Source organism: Ptychodera flava, chromosome 11 (assembly GCF_041260155.1).
Source record: "Ptychodera flava strain L36383 chromosome 11, AS_Pfla_20210202, whole genome shotgun sequence".
Lineage (NCBI taxonomy): Eukaryota > Metazoa > Hemichordata > Enteropneusta > Ptychoderidae > Ptychodera > Ptychodera flava.
Window position 1 is genome coordinate 20,510,272 of NC_091938.1, and position 6,657 is coordinate 20,516,928.

A 6,657-nucleotide genomic window follows, 5' to 3' on the forward strand; every position below is an offset into this window, starting at 1 on the left:
ATGTCTGTCTGTCTGTGTGTCTGTGTGTCTGTCTGTCTATCTGTCTGTGTGCTCGGTATCTAAAAAACGGCTCATCAGATCAGAATCAAATCTGGTACATAGATTCAGTTTGCAAATGGCAAATGATGGGTGTGGCTTGCTTACTTTTTGCTCATTTGCATAATTAATGATTTTAGAAAAAGCAGATATATATTGACAACGACAGCACACAATTCGATGAGATTTCCTACAAATGTTGATCACACCAAGATATATCATCTGTGAAAAATATTAAGGGGTGACATAAAAGATAATGGATAATTTACATATTTAATGTACTTTCCTAATAAGGGATATATATCTGATTTGACTTGATCAAAATTGACAAAACTTGGTATGTATATTGAAGATACTATGATTTAACATTATTGAAAGTCATTAAGCAGTTTTACTTCAGCCAAATACTTATTTGCATATTTAATGAACTTTCCTAATTAGATATATATATCTGAATTGACTTGACCAAAGTTGATGAAACTTGCTCTGTATATTGAAGATACTATGATATAACATTATTGGAAATCAATAAGCAGTTTTACTTCAACCATTCCTTATTTACATATTTAATGAACTTCACTAATTAGGGATATATATCTGAATTGACTCGACCGAAGTTGATGAATCTTGCTTCATATATTGAAGATACTATAAAACAACATTATTAAAAGTCATTAAACTTTTTTACTTCAGCCAATTCCTAATTTGTGTATATATTGAACTTTCCTAATTACGGATATTTATCTGTATTGACTAGACCAAATTTGACAAAACTTGCTATGTACATTAAAGATACTATGATACATCGTTAAAAGTCATTAAGCATTTTTACTTTAGCCGATTCCGTATTTGCAAATTTAATGCATTTCCTAATTTAGGATATTTATCTGTCTTGACTAGACCAAAGTTGACCAATTGCTTTGTACATAATATGATACAACATTATTGAAAGTCATTTAAATTTTTACTTCAGCCAATTCATAATTTGCATATTTAATGCGAACATTTCAGTCAATTCCTAATTTGCATATTTTAATGAACTTTCCTGATTGGGGATATATACTTGGCTTTAGAATCAATCTGTGGTGAATATTATTCATTATGTTGATCATAACACTTTCAATGAAGTTGCAAACATGTTGCAAAGGTTCAAACTTACACATAACTGCAATATATAATTAAACACGTGAGCATTTTCAGTTCATGTCTGGTTTACAATGCCACTTGACATGTCGGGGCTCATTTTGAAGCTCATAGATAACAAAATTATCAACCAGCATAGTTTTTTTTAACGAAACTTTAGTTTTTTCCCTGAAAAGTTAACACAAAGATTGTGGCCATTTTGAATTTAATTCGTTTACATAATATCAAAATTTGCACGGTGATCTCAAATCGCCAATTTTTTATTCTTTGAACAAGGGTGGTTGAGTCTCATTGGGGAAATTTTGAGCAAAGTTCAAGTCTTTTAATTTCGAGGCGCGTACTTAAGTATGAAGAAATAGAAAAGTAACATCCTTGCTAACACAAACTTGCACTGTGTATCATATGCACCGTCAATTGCTGACAAGTGAATTCGGGTCCGTACAAGAACTCTGTGGTTAACAGTAATATTGGACATTGCGCATGCACGGGTTGTGTTCACAGTATGAAAACTAGACATTTCACAATGATTTCCGAAGTTGAACTTGGAACTGTTACTTCACCGAACGTTACGAATGTTTAAAACAGGACAGGAGTAACTTTAGGAAGAGCCATGTTTGTATCGGACTGTATTTGTTGGAAACTATAGAACCATTCCCAACCATTTGTCAACGGTTCACAGTGATGTCTTTCTTATTTGCAGGGACATGGTCACTGATTTTTTTGTCATGTCATGAAATAACTTGTAAAAATCGCTGACGAACTCGAAGTCTGTTTATCAGTCATCAATGATGTCAGTATCAAAGAAAGTTTTGTTGTGATACACTTTAAGTTGAACAGGAGTATTTTGTATGTATGTATGTATGTATGTATGTATGTATGTATGTATGTATGTATGTATGTATGTATGTACGAAATAACGAGGGCGAGGACGCGAGACTTCAATAAATTTGCTTGTCTCACGATAGGTCGAGTGTCTCCTCTGGTTGTCAGTACAGCACAGACTTGCAAGCAATACATTTTTTCCCACCGTAGTGATTGCACGCTACCAGCGGCCAAGCTCCTGTCTGAATTCAAGGCCTGAAGACGTCAATGCAGGAAATCAGTGGAAAATACTATTCGGGTATTGGTGACTTTGGAAAGCTTTCAAGCTCGAAAAAACATCACCTGTCCTAAGTCTCACATGCTGTAAACCTGATATATACCGCCTCAGATCTCAGCACATCAAAAGTCTTAAGTTGTTTTCACCTGTCCATAGAACAGACAGTTTAAGTATTTTGAATTATAATTACCTAGGAAAAAGTTTACCTTCCCCGGATAGGCTACAATTTGCCATTGTCCTCAAACCACACGGATTCTGCCTTTCTTTATATATACATCCTCGGTATTTTGGCACGAATAGACAACGCACACTCATCAAGGGACGGGCTTTCTCATCCGTACTCCACGACGTTGGAATTTCCCTATCGTGTGACATTTGTCGAGTATCAAGTTTTAAACATAAATTAAACACTTACAGAGTTTTGCTGAGGGGTATAGTATACATTAATTATACCTCCTCTCTGAAAATACAATGATTTATTGGAATTGCAACGTTGTAAGTGGTTTTAATTGACTGTACGGCTTACAGTTACATAATTATTATAACAAGATGGTTCCGCATCATGTCTTCAATTAGTACTATACTCTATCTGCACGTAACCCCCTCTCCCGCCCCCTCTCTCCCCCCCCTCTCTCTCTCACACACACACAAAAGTTTCGAACAAAAATTACACGAAACCAAATTATAGCGATAAAGTACACTCACACACACTTTGCAATTTCAGTCAGTATAATCATCATAAATTCGAATTTTTTGATCTGGGTATAGAAACGTTTCATATCCTCAAATTAGCAGTGCTGTCGATTTCTTTGATATCCGGACAAGAATGAAATAGTTCGATAATTGTATAGGAATGTTGTTCTGTTTCTTGGTGACAGCAAATTAAAGTGGGCTATCTGCGTTCTACTGTAAACGAAAGGGTCTGAGTGGATGTGTTTGAGGTTTTCGATTCAACAAATGTTGTCAAGCTAATGACAGGAGAAAAGAAACCTTATGCAAACTCTTTATACAGCACACAGAGCGTAGACCACCCCCGTGCCTAAAATGCAATCGGGCTTCAACTTAACGGTTCGAGAATTCGATGTCACAAAAACCTGGGTGCTTGGGGACCACGCCCGTTCCGACGCCGTGGACCACTCAAGATTGTGAGGTGTTAAAGACTGATGTCAAGTGATGGTTGATGCGACACCTGGAAACCTGGTTGGACATACCACATCACGCCGGTTCGATCGCGGCGACAAAACGACAACCGAGAATGTTCTGAAAAGAGACTCGATGGAAGGCGCCCACGCTGGTTCGCGGGTGCGCACACACTGTTACGTCAAAAGTAGGGATGATGTGGGCACGCAGACTCTCTCTGTCTAAAGAGAGTTTTTTACCTGCAGGTAGAAAGGGTGAATCCAAGGACTGCGAGGAATACAATTGGTGAGTGTCTTGATTGCTTTTGTGAAGCACCTATCTATCAAATCGCAGTCAGAGCGGCCAAGAGTGACGTTGTACAATGCGAGGGGAGGTGCGGGTCAGTTTACATGACCAAAGTAAAATCCCTTCACAAGATAAGGATACAAGTCTTTACAGGAACAGCTAAGTAGGATTTACCACCAAAGTACAGTCTCCACAGTACAGATTGACAAGCTCCAATCTCAGCGGACAATACCTCACACCGTGTGCACGCGAGAGGCGACTTAATTTAAATGGACAAAAAAAATCATGGAAAAGATAAATTACATTAAAAGAGACAATAGTTACATTAGAGCTTGCAAGTAGGATACATCATACGGTTTTGATGCGCCAAGGATTAAAGGAACAAAACAAATTACATTTGTACACTTGTAATCAGCGCCGCAAGTTACAACCTGTCAAACTTACATACATGCATATACATACATACATACATACATGCATGCATGCATGCATGCATGCATGCATGCATACATACATACATACATACATACATACATACATACATACATACATACATACATACATACATACATACATACATACATACATACATACATACTTACATACATACATGCATGCATGCATGCATGAAAACGGACGGACGGACGGACAGACAGACTGTTACAGTTCAATTGATTCCTTCAATGGCAAAGCAACTCGTGCACACAACAACGGTCCTGCAGGCTGCCGTCGACATCGACTAAATTAGCACAGAATAATTTACTGAATATGACAACTGAGCAGAAAAGAAGGGTTTTCACTGGTCCCTAATGCAAAGTTCTTCTACTGTAACCCCTGCATGAATCCACAAGGATTTCTCATTCAACTTGCAAAGATCTGGTGATGTGCATAGTTTTGTTTTAGCAAATATTCCTGTACACAAGTTAGACAAGGTACAGTCATATTGGCAACGATACTACGACCGAGATTTTCTCACCTTCGTTTCTCTTTGGGCATCCCTTGGGAAATGTCCAGGATAAGTCAGATTTTTACAACTTGACTAGTTGGTGAAATTTGCGTGATTCATGTAGCTTAGTTACGCTCATAGAAGGCAAGTCAAGTTCAAGAAGATATACATAACCTTGGTTGCATTTTCTATGATTTTGTTGCGTCGTAAAATACTTTTACTCTTTCTTGTTCTTGTCCCCAAATTAGTTCAAAATATCGAGCGCTAACTCTTCAACACAGCTTAAACGAATGTAATGTCTAATGTCATTACTGGCAACTGAAATTGGCTCAGACTGGAAGTTACTTGACAACAATGATTTTGCATACAATAAACAATGCATTGTGTTTCCAACGGCTAATAACTTGTATTCCAACATACTTTAAGACGAAGTAGAACGTAATGTACGACACCCGCTCATCTATTTTCAAAGTGGCCCACACTTTATTAATTTTTGCAGTGTCATTCATGGTTGCGTCTCGATTTGAAGAGAACAGCTATTTATAATAAAGCTGAAAAGGTATGTTGACTGAGGACTGTGGTATGTGGTATGTGTACCTATATATATTGTTAGTTTTCTTTCATTAATCAATTTTTGGCCATTGTGACTCAGCAAACTCTCAATGAGTGAAACCCCAAATAGCTGAGCGGGTGTTGTATTACTTTGTGGATTTTCATTGAAAAATCGGATTGGATTCCCTGTTTTGTTAGATCAATATGTGATATCGAAATTAACAGTGAACGTATATCCATTATTGTATCATACCAGCATATTGATGGCGCAAATACAGCGATCTGATTGGTCGAGACGCGAAAAGAACCGTGGTATATTGGCGATATACCACGGCTGGCATACGCGCGAGCTCTCAGCTTGAGCAAAAATCTGTTTATGACGTTCCACGCCAGAATTTCAATATACTGTTATGATATAATAGCAATAAATCACACCCAGCGACGGTATAGCACGAGATTTTGACCAGTTCACTTCATATATGCACTCGCTATCGCTCGTGCATATATGTCGTGAACTGGTCAAAATCTCGTGCTATACCATCCCTTTATACAATGGAACAAGTACAGATGCTTTAATCATAAAACCTTTCGATTTTTTCCACTGGATTTGACTGACCGGCCTTCGACATCTCTGTGAAGGCAGTTCAGATTGAATCCCACAATCTGATTGAGGTTAAAAGTCACAGTTGTATTATACCGACCAGGTTCTGATTGCTGCCTGGCTGTTATATCTCGTGGATTGCTTGATGTTGAACTTATGTGTTCCCTGCAACCCGTGTACAATAAAGTGACTTCATACTTGGGTATAGACAAAATGATTGAAAAGTTTGCAGTCCTTTCATCGGAAGTTAAACCCCATCACTTCCGTAAAAAAATGATTACGGAGAGACTTTGGGAAAATTGTATATATAGTGTGGAAGTGCGGGGAAAATGTGCATAACATTTCTGTGGAATGATTTAGATTCGTGAGCGGATCTGGTAGAATGCAAAGGAATGAGAAGTATTTCACCGGGCATATCTAGTGTGAATACAATCCAAGACATGAAATTCAGTGGTTTTGATTTTTCACGTAACGTGACAGTTGACGGCACTTGAAACGGTGTGTTTTCACTTCATCCATCGATTCCACTACCTTCAGTTTGATCAAGAAGTATATCGCAAGCCGAACCAAAAACAGTATTTAACCATGAATTTCGATTTTACAAACCAACAAACAAGGAGAGTCTAATCCGAAGAAATTACTATGCTTTCAACTTTGCCAATCGTATATCCTTTTTACTGTGAACAGAAAATTAATTCGCTTTCCTTTTGTTTATTTTCAGAAGGAAGGGAGCCGGGCGTTGGCACCCTCTGCGAATGGAGAGGGCGCCCTTGCGGTTAACGGTGATACATCGTGCAAGTCACACCAGTGCCGACATGATTTCGTTTACTCTGGCATGACCGTTGTCAAATTTTG